This window comes from Hylobates moloch, unplaced genomic scaffold (genome assembly GCF_009828535.3).
Source record: "Hylobates moloch isolate HMO894 unplaced genomic scaffold, HMol_V3 SCAFFOLD_23, whole genome shotgun sequence".
Taxonomy (NCBI): Eukaryota; Metazoa; Chordata; class Mammalia; order Primates; family Hylobatidae; genus Hylobates; species Hylobates moloch.
Window position 1 is genome coordinate 22,165,137 of NW_026652298.1, and position 13,280 is coordinate 22,178,416.

The 13,280-nt window shown below is 38.9% G+C and overlaps 1 long non-coding RNA gene across 1 annotated transcript; it reads right to left on the bottom strand.

Moving 5' to 3' along the window:
• Positions 1-7,165: 7,165 nt before the first annotated feature.
• LOC116462426 (uncharacterized) lies at positions 7,166-9,192 on the bottom strand. Its single transcript, XR_004246351.1, has 3 exons — positions 8,998-9,192; positions 8,019-8,094; positions 7,166-7,268 (listed from the first exon to the last, which is right to left on the bottom strand). It is a non-coding gene; the product is annotated as an uncharacterized LOC116462426 (long non-coding RNA).
• Between the last annotated feature and the right edge of the window lie 4,088 nt (positions 9,193-13,280).

The window sequence follows — 13,280 nt, forward strand, 5'->3', positions numbered from 1 at the left end:
TGGTGATGTGCACGTATGATCCCAGCTACACAGGAGGCTGAGACAGGATCCCTTAAGCCTGAGCCATGTTCGCACCACTGCACTCCAGCCTGGACAACACAGTAAGACACTGTCTCAAAACAAAAAAAAAGGGAAAAAAGAAATGTTGTCCCTAATTTTAAAGGTAGTTTACACTCTTTGAAAAGGAAATATTAAAAAAAAATAGATTGTCAGGAATCTTAACATCTAAAGATAACCACTGTCTATCATTCTACATCTGTTTCTATATATGCATAAGCAATTATAATTTTTATTGTTTTTGTACTTGCAAAAATGAAATACCAGATTTCCTATTTGTGATCTCTCCATGTTCCCTTAAAGCATGTTGTGAATATTTTTTCCTGGTCACATATGTAGATTAACATCCAGATTCTCATTGGCTGCAATATTACACTATATGAATATGCCATGATTTATTCAACATGCCTCCTGGTGATAGATATTTAGATTGTAATGGGGTTCAGGACACATTACCTCAAGGTATAACACCTTGGCATTTGAGAAAACTGCAGAGAAAGGAGGGTCTCTCTGTCTTTCTCCTGCCCTTCTGCCCTGGAGTAGGCTATAAAACCTAGAAAAAATGTTCTGACCTTCTCCTGAAGTAGGTCATAACAGGTTCATGTGAAAGGTGCCCACTCTAAACCCACAGAAAAGGAACATTCTCATTTCTGAAGACACAGAAACACAGGGAAGAATCTAAACCAGCAGACCTTTCTACATTCCCCCCAGTTTACTACCATTAGATCATACCTCCTTTGTCCAATCACATTTTTCCACAACAATCGACTCCTTCATCAAACTTACCATAAAACTATACAGGTTTCTTTGTCTGAAGCCTCCTGTACTGTATAAAACATATTAAATAAAACTGTACGGTTTTCTCTTGTTAATCTATATTATAGTGCCTCAGCCTTGAACCTAGTGATAAGTGAGGAAAAGAAATCTTTCATCCCCTACAACTGTTTCCAGCTTTTATCATTACAAACAGTGTTATAAGAAGCATCCTTATATACAGATCTTTGAGTACCTTCTAAATAACTTTTTACTTTTTTAAAATGGTACCCAATAATTTGGCACATCTTTTTGAAGGAAACATTTTGGCATAACTGAAAAAAGAAAAAAAGAGAACTTTCAATTCTTTAAAAGTTATTAAGTATGACAAAGTAATTCAGGGATAGTCTTCAGCGAATAGTGCTGGGGAGAAAATAGATGTCTATGTACAAATAAATGAACCTCAATCTTCACTTTACCCTATAAAGTAATTAACTCAAAATGAGCCCTAGATCTAAATTCTAGAGCCTAGAATAATATAAAATTCTACAAGACAACATGACAAAATCTTTATGACCTTGGAATAAGCAGATTTCTTTGGTAGGATGCAAAAAATGCAAACCATTTTAAAAACTGATAAATTGAATTTTATCAAAATTTAAAATGCCTCCCCTTCAAAAGACACCACTAAAAAAATAAAAGGCAAAGGACAGACCGGGAAAAATAATAGCAGAAGATAAGTTCAATAAAGGAGATGAAGAATATGTAAAGAATTCTTATAACATAATAAGAATAAGATAATCTATTAAAAATAAATGGGCAAATAATTTGAAAAGAAGGTCTCCAAAGATGTGGAGACCTTTGGTGAAAGGTCACCAAAGATGTGTAAATAACCTATAAGCCCATGAAAAGATGCTCAACATCATAGTCATTAGGGAAATGAGAAGTGAAATCATAATGAAATACCACTACAAATCCACTAGGATAGCTAAAATAAGAAAGATTACTGTATTAGTCCATTCTCACATTGCTATAAAGAGACTACCTGAGACTGGGTAGTTTATAAAGGAAAGAGGTTTAATTGACTCACTGTTCTGCATGGCAGGGGAGGCCTCAGGAAGCCTAAAGTCACGGTAGAAGGTGAAGGAGAAGCAAGGCACGTCTTACATGGCGGCAGGAGAGACAGCGTGTACAGGGGAAACTGCCACTTTTAAATCATCTCTCACTAACACAAGAACAGCATGGGGGAAACCGCCCCCATGATCCGATCACTCCTACCAGGTCCCTCTCTCAACACATGGGGATTATAATTCGAGATGAGGTCTGGGTGGGGACACAGAGCCAAACCATATCAATTACTATACAAAGTGTTGCTGAAACTAGGATGTGGGAACTCCCACACTTTGCTGGTGGACATGTGAAATGTTCAGCCACTTTGGCAAACAGTTTAACAGTTTTGTCAAAAGTCAAACGTATACTTACAACTTAGCATTCCCATTCCTAGGTATTTATCCAAGTGAAATGAAAATTTACATCTGTGCAACAACTTGTACTTGAACGTTCATAGCAGCATTATTCATAATAGCCAAATATCCATCAACTGGTGAACAGATAAACAAATTGTGGTATGATGAACTACTACTCAATAATAAAAAGGAATGAACTACGGATACATACAATGACATGCAGAATCTCAAAAGAGTTATGCTCAGTGAAAAAAGCCAGATGTAAGAACACATATCCTATGATTTCATTTATACGAAGTTCTACAAAAGGCAGAACTATAGTGAGAGAAAGCAGATCAGTGCTTGAAAGGGATGGGAACTGACTGTAAAGGGATGAGGGACCTTCCTAGAGTGATGGAAATAGTCTACAGCTTGATGCGGTAATAGTGTATATGTTTCAAAACTCATCAAATTGTATACTTAAAACTGGTGAATTGCACTGAATGTAAATTATACCTTAATTTAAATATAAACTATAATGTTTGCAAGAGATAGCCTTACCCCAATCCTAATCTTCATCTCATCCATCATCTTGAAGGGGACACCCATTTTTTGGTAAAAACAATTTTTAAAATTGTTCTGATCCATCAAACAAAAATGTTATCCACATCAACAGGCTGTTTCAAATAGATCACATGAAAGAGATTTGTTTCTTCCTGGCCTTGCCCAGGATAAAGTTGTGTCTTCTGGTTTTTAATCTGCCAAATATCCAAAAGCAGACTAAAAATTTATCAATGCTCCAAATATTTAGAACAACTTAAATGTTTGGTACAACATGGAGTAAATAGCTGAAGATTTGATTGAGTTTTTCATTTTTCATCCAGGTGTTCAGATGCAGAATGAACATAAAAACAATGAAGTGGATGGGCAGATTTCCAAGGCAGCTGGAAGTAAATTGGACAAATGCATGACCTAAATATGTAAATCCAAAATTTCACATTCAAAGCAAGTCAGGAGGTAAAACTACACCATGGAGACATGAGGGAGGTTGTCAATAAGACTTTCATGCCTCAGAATTTGATGATGATGGTGATGATGGTGATGATGATGGTGATTGATAACAATTGCAGCAGCAATTATTTCTTGAGTGCTTACTAAGTATCAGGCTCTGTATTGAGCCATTTACATACATTGTCTTATTTATTCTTTACAATAGCCATGTGAATGAGGTACTGTTGATAGCCCTGCTTGATTCAGGAGAAAACTGAAACGTAAAGAGTTCAGGAATCCTCCCCAATTTTGTACAAGTAGTACAAGCTGAGGAGGGGCAACAGTCTTGAGATTGGGTGAAGGGGGCAACATGATAGCCACAGAAATCATTACAGAACCATAGTAGGTCCAACTTTTGTGGCCAAAAGTACTTCAGCTTCCACTATTCTGTTGTTAAAGGGTGTTAGAAAGCACTTTATTTTCATCTAAAATAGACTAAGGGGGAAAGTATTCCAGTTTTCCCTTATCTCATTATAAGCTTTAAGATTGTTATCTTCTTTCTCAAACTTCTGTCAAAGCTTTATTTTGTCCTACAGGGTCTCCCTCCCACAAAATCTGGACCCATGGCAGGACGAAGTCCTCTTGTCCTGCCACTCTGTGCGGGGAGCAGTGTCTCTGAGGTGCTAAGGCCAGAAGATGCCATTTTGGTCCTATAGACAAAACCAAGAGGTTTGAATGGATCAAAATTGTCTAATTAAGTCCAGATTCATTGATTTAAGTATTTAAAAATTAGTCAAGTTTTGTGTCATTCTGTCAATCTAAAATGTCTTTGTTCTTTTTCTGGGAAAACAACTCTTTAAAAATTGTAAGATCTCATGTTTATTGAGTATTTACCAGGTAGCACATAATTTGCCTAGCACTCCACATGCATTGTCACATATGAGTTTCATGATACTATTATCCTAAATTTGCAGGCACAGAAATTAAGTTGAAAAAAAATTTTTAAGGTACCCATGGTGAAGGCATGGCTGAAGCCAGCGACTGTCTGACTCCAAAGCCCTTGCTCTTCTCCTTCCTGACTTTCCCTTTGAAACCAGACTGAGGAGAGTCAGATGGTTAAAAAACCCAAGTTTCTGCCCTGCCTGTGTCTCTTTGTGAGTAGAAACCTGAGCCTCACAGAAGCTGGCTGTGTATCTACGGATGGAGGACTCAAGGGTGTTTGCAAGCACAGCTTGCTTCTGGGGGTTGTCATCCTATAGCAGCCCAACCCACCAAGTTGCCCCCTCTTGCATTATTTATGGATATTTATGGAGGATTCAATAATTGCAACATGTGCTATGGGAGTGTTGCAATGCATTGGCAACAAGTTCTTAGCTTTTAGTTAAGACAATCAATTCCAAGGAGTTTTCATGGAGCTAGTCAAGATAGAAAGGCAATGACTGAGGTCAAAACCCACAGTGGACTCAGGAAGAGATGGTGGTACTGCTCTTGACAGATGGCTTTTGCCTCTTACCTAGGTACTTCCCATACCACTGGGATTGTTGGCTTATTTTTTAAAAGATATTAAAAATATAACAAGAAGAAGGACCTAAAAGGAAAGGATTTCTCTGAGAACTATCTCCAACTTTTATTGTAAGAAGCATTGTTAGTAATCCATGCTGTAAGAAAATCAGGAGAGTAGTTACTGCTGGGAGGGGTCCCAACTGGACGGAAGCACAGTTGCACACCTAGGTGCACTAATGTTCTGTCTCCTAACCTGGGTGCACAGGTTATGTTCAGTTTGAAACTTCATGGGGCTGTATACCTATGACATATACACTTGTCTGTATGTATATTATGCCTCCATAAAAAGTAAAAGAAGAAACATTGCAAATGAAGATGACCAATTAAGAACTTCACCCTCTTTTAATCTGGAGCACAAAACTTTGCAAGAAGCATAAGTTAAAACTTTCCTGTGATGCAGCCCCAGGTATTTGTGGCTCTGCTAAAGACCTCAGCAATGGCCACTGTCATGGGTTCCTTTTGGTGACCCCCTGTGAGCAGATCACTCTTTAAGTCTTTGGACACCTCCAGTGGAGAAAGAGGAAAGGAGGCAGAGTAGAGGTCAATTCACTTTGACTCCGACCTCCCACAGAGACCAGAGTGTTGGTTCCTGCTCATTTTCCACACTTCATTTCTGATTTTAGTGACTGTCAGCACTAACATGCCTATCACAGATGCCTGCCTGGCCTAATGGAAAAGACTAGATGGCTGTCTGCCCTCAGCAGAGGGATTCCCAAGAGGCACCTCATACCACATGCACACGTCTTCTTAAGCTCACGATCTCCTGAGTTTTAGCTAGAGAAAGCCTAGGAATAGGGTATATTTACCAATTTATTTTGTAGTAGTTATAAACAAGTACTCTATGTTAAATTAAGTTTGGCCTAAAGCTGCCCCCTTACATATTTTAAGTTTGGCCTAAAGATTTCTCCATAGATAGTGAACTGAAACCTAACTGGATGTATAAACAGGCTGTAAATGACTTTTGTACAAATCATTGAGTTTCGGCCAATCACATGTGGCCAAGTGTTCAAACCACGTTCAAACAAGACAAACACCGAGCTGTAACCAATCCAGCTGTTTCTGTACCTCGCTTCCATTTTCTCCATAAATTTTCTTAGATCATGTGGCAGTGCTGGAGTCTGTCTGAACCTGTTCCGGTTTGGGGGCTGCACAATTCACAAATCGTTCTTTGTTCAATTAAACTCTGTCAAATTGAATTTGTCTAAGGTTTTTCTTTTAACACCTAAAAATTGTTTCCAAAGATAAAAAATATTTTTTTCTTCCTCAAATCTCTGGTTCACCAAACTCCTCACAAATTTATATTAGACAAGATGCTTTGTGCTAGAAAGAAACAGGTTGACACTCAGTGAAACACAGGAAAAGTTAACCAGCCCACTCCCCCTTCCAAGATTGTAAGTGGTGAATTGGATGGAAGTGGTCTGGCAAATGAAACAAGATTGATCAGATATTGATCAATCAATATTGAAGCTGGAGCATAGGTACATGGGGATTTATAATACTCTTCTTTCTAACTTACATAGTTTTGAAATTTTCCGTAATTCTAAAAGTTTTAACAAGACAACAAGACATTTAAGGTGAGTGCCAGATGGCCAGTATGGATGATTAAATCTAACATGATCAAATTCACAAATGAAGACAAATGTTCACATTATAAAAGAAACTGTCTTTTCATTGAGGAGGAGTCCTTCTCATTATCAACAGGGTTTGGCATTAAACAGGAAGTCCTAGAGGTGAGGGATTTTTCTCATGTCAAGTGCTCATTTTGTAAAGCTATTCCACCTGGTGCAGTAGACAATACATGGGCTTTGGAGTCAGGTTGACCTCGGTTTGAATACTAACTCCATTGTTTACTGGCTATATAATCTCAGAAGCAATATTTAACTTTCCAAAACTCAGTTTCCTCAACTCCAAAACACAGAATTGTGCTGTGAACCAAATGTGTTAAAGTGCTAAGTACAGTCCCTAGAATATAGAGGGTGTTTACTTTTATCAACGTTGCATTAATATTACCAACATCATTGAAACAAAGACTATGCATATGGTATAAATTACACGGATGCTTAATCTGCTGTTTTCCTGAGGTACTAGCATTCCCTTCCATGATCGCTGGTAGTAGTAACATTTATCAGCTTAAGATTTACCAAGAATCTGTATGATTTTAGTGATTTGAGCCATTAAGCTAATTGGGTCATGTAGAATTCTCTCTCTAGATCACATTCACTTTCTTTCAGCTGATATATTGTAATGCCTGGAAGGTCACCTTTGACATCCTAATCACAAAGCTAAAGGCCTTTTCCTCTTTCTTCTGCTCTTTGATTCTTCTGCAGCCAATGGGCTATTGGCCACTCTTTGTTCTGGAAATTATACTATTTTATTGTCTGACATGATGCTGTGTTGTCCTGGTTCTCTTCCCACCTCTTGACAGCTTTCTTTTTCTTCATTCGCTCCTTCTTTACGTACCTTTTAAAAATGAGAAATTATTTAGTTCAATCCTTGGCTCTGGCTTTCCTAGGATATACCCTCTCCTCTTATTTCCAACATCTCCTCCATGCAGATGACTCCTGAAACTCCACCCAAAACCTCATTGGCAATCAACACAGCAAAGCAATGAACATTTTACTTGATCACTGAACCTTCACCAAAACCTCAACATCTAGGTATAAGTTTCTCATCTAAGCTCAAAACTGTCTTTCTCTAGAGATTCCTCCATTATTCCAATCTTTTAGGACTGAAATCTCAACTTTATGTCTTCCCTTTCCTCTATGGAAAGTATCTAAGTAGTGACCAGTAGAGTTTGGATATGGTTCGTTTGTCCCCACCAACCCTCATGATTAAATTTCATTCCCAGTGTAGCAGTGTTAGGAGGTGAGGCCTAATGAGAGGTGTTTGGGTCATAGGGGTGGATCCCTCATGAATAGATTAATTAATGCCTTCCCTGGGGTTGGCGGGGGTTGGGGGTGGTGAATGAGTTTTCACTCTATTAGTTTCCAATATACCTAATGCTAAATGACGAGTTAATGGGTGCAGGAAATCAACATGGCACATGGATACATATGTAACAAACCTGCACATTGTGCACATGTACCCTAAAACCTAAAGTATAATAATAATAAAAAAAAAAAGTTGGTTGTTAACAAGGAGCTGGCACCTCCTCTCTCCCTCTCACTTCCTCTTGCCATGTAATCTTTACAGGAACTGGCTCCCCTTCACCTTTTGCCATGAGTGGAAACTTCTGAGATCTTCACCAGAAGACAACCACAGTTTGGTGTCATGCTTCTTGTATAGCCTGCAAAACAGTGAACTAAATAAACTCTTTTTCCTTTATAAATTACCCAGCCTCAGGTATTCCTCTATAGCAACACAAAATAGACTAAGATAGTGACCAAGTCTTGTTTCTTATTTCACAGTGCTGGTTATATTCCTACTGACAACAGGCTAAATTGGACTCTTTTACCTTTCCTAGGATTGCTGAAAAGTCCCCTTAATAGTTTCCTCAATTTCAACGTCCGTTACCTCCATTCTATACCCCACATCTATGTCAAACTATCCCTCCCCAAAACACTGTCAGACCATGCCACTCTGCCACTCAGAAGCCTTCCAGGACTCCTCATTGCTTACTGGATTGTATCTAAAACCTTCAGCTCGGAGTTCAAGAGCCTCCACAATGGGCCTCAATATACTTTTACTACCTCCCCTTCCCTCAACTTGTCTCATAAAATAACAACTCCAGATAAACTTATTTCCTCATTCTCTTCCAAATATACTTTTATCCTTCCATTCGTCTTCCTTTTTCTTAGACTACTTTCCCCACCAAAACTGCCTTCCTAACCTAATCCTAACTCCCAAATGGGACCAAGGTCAGATCTCACTTCTTTAGTAATGATGTTCCTCATTCTGTAATTTGAATTAGTCGATCCTTTCAAAAAAGTTTCCACAATTAGTATTCAGATAGTACATTTGGTAATTAACCACTTACTGCCTACTGACATCTTTTCCATTATTGCTTGCTACTATTAAGAGCTTTATTGTTATTTAAGTTTTCATATTTGTAAATCTTGTATCTCCAACTTGATTGTTTACCTCTTCTTTTAAAAGGGGCAAGCTTATCCTCTTTGTATCTCACAAAGGATTTAAGAGTAACTTGTACAATGTGTTAACTTTTTGTCCAAATAATTTTAGAAATGTTTACCTCCAATAGTTAGGACCTATTCACATCGCTTCATATTCTTTCAGTTAATATGTCTTCATGATGGTCCTCAGAGCTTTGAGAAAGCATGCATCTCCAAAATGTGTGTGTATTCTGTCATGGTTTGTATCCTGGATCCTTTCTTCTGGCTTCATGTACTACTTACTATATGGCAGATTTGGCCTTTAACTACCATTAAACCAACTGAGTGATTTCTAAACATAGAGAATAGACAGCTAGATTAGTTATGCTGTAGTAATGTGAAATAAGAATTTTCTTCCCCCTACCCCACACAGATCTTACTCAATAAAATTGTTTTTAAAAATGTGGGCTTGATTACTCACTGTCATTTTCATCTAGTATTATTTTAAATATTCAAATGTTTTGAAAATAAATGAATGTGATATGTTCATTGATCTATTTGTAAGAAGCTAGATATCCGCAAATTGTGAAATACAGTCAACTAGCAATTATCCTCATACAGATCCAGGCTTTTCCTGATGACTAGTGATCTGTGGTCTGTTGCCAACCAGCTCTCTTCTTCCTCCAGCTCACACCCAACCTACTTTACCCAACCACACTGAAAATAAATGTTCACTTGGTCCAACCTACAAATACCAATCTAACACAGGTTGAAAAATAAGTATCTTATGTGCCAATCTCCATTGATTTGTACCAGCTGCCTGGATTGCAGTGATGCAAAGAATTCTAAAGCTATATCCAGATTCATCAGGAAAGGCCTATTAGTGAGTCTGCTATGAGCACAAGACAAGATGTGTTGGCACTTGAACCATGAATTTGCAATCTCCAGCCAAAGCAAAACTTACAATGTGGAGTTTCTTATAGGGACCAAAGTAAAACTACCCCTTTGCCCTCTGAGGTTTTGCTGAAAACTCAGCTGACAAAAAGATTAATAGGAGAAAAGGCATACAAAATTTTATTGTAATGTGTATAGCACAGGGGATCACAAGAGAATGATAGAAGTGATATACCCTTTTCCATAGAGGAGGAAGGAGATGGGAAGTGTAGACATTTCTTTTAAGGAGCAGTAAGTCATCAGGGAAAAATAATGGACCTGGGAGGTGGGAGGCAGACATTATGGGAAGGTGAGGGGTGGAACTGCACAGGAACAAAGGTCATCTTATTAAGCAAATTGAGTCCCACAGGTAATCTCTTGGAGCTACTCTCAGAAGAATAGATGAAAAGTCTGTCTGGGCAGGGTGAAGATTCCCAGTCTCTTCTCTTCTCAGGTGATTAATCTTTCCTGGTTATTTGATGAGGTCCCTAAGGAAAGCATTTAAGATAATTGCATTTATTTTGGAAAGAAGATTTCTTGGTCACATAAAGAAATTCTAGGAAGAGTCCCTGCTTGTGCTTAAGAGACAAGACAAAGGTAGAGGAATCTTCATTCTAAGGCAACTTCTAGGGTTCCTCAGCACATCACAGCATCAGTCTTTGGGGCATCACTTTCTGGGCCCCAACATTCTCCAAGGCAAAGATTCTGTTTTATTCGTCTCTACACATCTTTCTCTCTTCCCCTTTTACTAAGTCATGGCAGATGTAGCCTGCTATGAAGTTGGCACCATTAGAAAAGGTATGGTTGCTTAGCTATATCTGTGCCTATAGTGAACATGTGTACTCTTAGTCACACCCAGTTTCTACTTCCACTTCTTGTGGAAACAGTCCCCATCTTCATTTAGAAATTCATTCATCTCCTATTTTTAGTCTACATGGTTCCAGGGAGATGATCATAACACAAGCTCATTGTGACATGTGATTCAGACCACCAAACATGATTATTACATTTTTCAATAACTGGCTTAGAAAGGACATTTAACTCAACAGGGACAATGAGATACCCCAGAGTTTTCTTCTGAGGTGTTTGTGAGGGAAACAGTCACTCTTGTTGCTTGCCGGATTTGAAACTAAGAACTATCTTGCTGTCACATGGAGTTGAGACTTTTAAGCTTACAAAAAAAGAAAAAATGACCAAGTCAAAATATGATGATAACAACAGTTGTGATTAACTAACCTAAGTCCCCAAATCTATCATTCTGAAGCCCTGAATACCTTTCGTTAATAAATTCCCTTTTCTGCTTAAGCCTTTTTGAGTTTTCTGTCACTTATTACTGACACAGACTCCCTGAGACAAAGCTTTATAAGGACCTTCTTTGACTCCTATCAACTGCAAAAACAATATCTAATAAAAAACATGAGAAATGGCTGTGTGGGCGGTATTTATGCTGATGTTAGGAAAGCTCGTACCCCGGCAGTAGAAAACATAGCAATTCAAAAGCACATGTTCTGGGAAGTGACTGCTAGCTGGGTCTGTTTTTTGCTTTATATCATTGCTCTCTTCTGTGAGTACTAATAATTAAGACTAGGTTAGATACTTTATAAGTGCTTCAACAGCAGTGCAATTGGTCCAGGAAGGGAAGTTTGGCAGCTGAGTCACCTGTCAAGATAGTGTGTTGCAGGAAGTCTCCAAATCAAGGAGAGAGACGCCTTCCCAAGGAGAGGTGGAGCTGGACCGGGCAGCTGTGGGAAAAGTTGGTTTCTAGCCACAGGATTTTTCTGTAGGCAAATCAAACCAGCCTAGGTTTCCAGTCTAGGCGCAGAGCAGGCACTCCAGTCTCAGACACCTTGATCCTTTCCATAGAGGACAAAGAGGTAATGGGGAGAGGCCATAGCCTACTCATTCAAGAAGGTAGTTCTCAGGATGAAAGTTCATCACAAATGTGTCTGTCCTCTCTGGGTTTTGGCAGCTTTGTTGCATAACTTGAATACTGGATCATGTGAGAACGTTACCTGGAGGAATATGCCCACTGCTTAGTGAGTATCTTTGACATTATTAACCTTGAGTAACTTGAGGGAACAGTAGAGTCTATGATTCTCTTCGTCTTAGGTTGAAATTTTTTCCAGCTACAAATAGTAGCTTCCCGCTTCCCCAAGATCAGACTCAGAGGGTGCCTTAAACGTCAATGCTGAAATACTCATTTCAGCTCCAGGAAAATAAGTCTGTTGTGTCTCAAAAGAATTGTTCTCTGAGGCAAAACTATCTTTTGCTGCAATGCCCCCACAAAAGCCTGCATGAAAGGGTCACACAAATACGTACAAAGGAAAGATCAGCGAAGATTTCCTTTCTTCTCTCTCCATTTTTTTTCCTTTTAGCTCTGAGCTATGAACATGCTTAAAAGTCCGAGTGATGAGATCAATTCTGAATGGTCCTTGTTCTTCAGGATAAGTTCAAAGGTATCAAAAGTCAGCCTTTAAGGCTGAAGGAAAAATGCTTTCTACTTTGCTGCCGAAAGAGTTTAAAGTCTGGGGGCTTCATAGAAATTCCAAGGTGAGAACCAGGAGGGAAGTCATAGATTGTTCCCTGACATTGGAGGATATGGCTTTTTTTTTTTTTTTTTTTGGTAGGGAAATCAAATCCACACAGCTGTGCCTTTAGAACAATTAGACACACCTAGAAGATCACACCAGGATGCTAAGAAAATGAGACAGTGAGCATTCTGACATCATATACACTGATTGGCTTTTTAAATTCTGGGGCCTTTTCACACAGATTTTACCCAGATAAAAATGAAAGCATCTGAACCATATGCTGAAGTGTTTTCTCTGTACCGCTGGCTGGAGCAGCTGGCAAAACATGATCTAGGACTGCTAAAACTGTTCTGACAAAAGCACTTTAGTGGGGTCTGCAGGACAGGGTCTGAAAGATGTCAGAATTTTTAAAAGGTACTAATTGCTCAAAGGATGAAGCAATCCCTCTGAAAACTAACCCAGCATTTTAATAGAACCCAGAACAATACTGAGAATCTCACAGGGAAAATCCGCTTGTTTTCTAACTCCTGCTGATAAAGAGGAAAAGCATAACCACTAAGGACAGGGCAATGTGGAAGAATGTATTGGCTTTTCAGGCACCTATGAATCCTTCGAGAACTGTACCCAAAACTTTAGCAACTGAGCAAGAAAAAAAAGAGCAGAAGCCTATTACCAAAGCACTGTTGGAAATAAGGCTATTTGGCCTCTATGCAAACCTCTGATGTCTGTCAGTTCAATCCTTCCAACAGCTCTTGCAGAGGTCCACCAGGAAGACAGTGAGGGAACTGTGGCCAAGGGGTGTGGAAGAATGTCCTGTCCTCACAGTCAGGCCCATTAACCCTCCAGGGAGAGCTCAAAACTCACAACAGATCTCTGACCCAGTTATTTGGCTCATGCAATCAATGGCTGTCTAATAGGAATTTATCAAACCTATGAAAACTTACATTACTAGGCAGTGA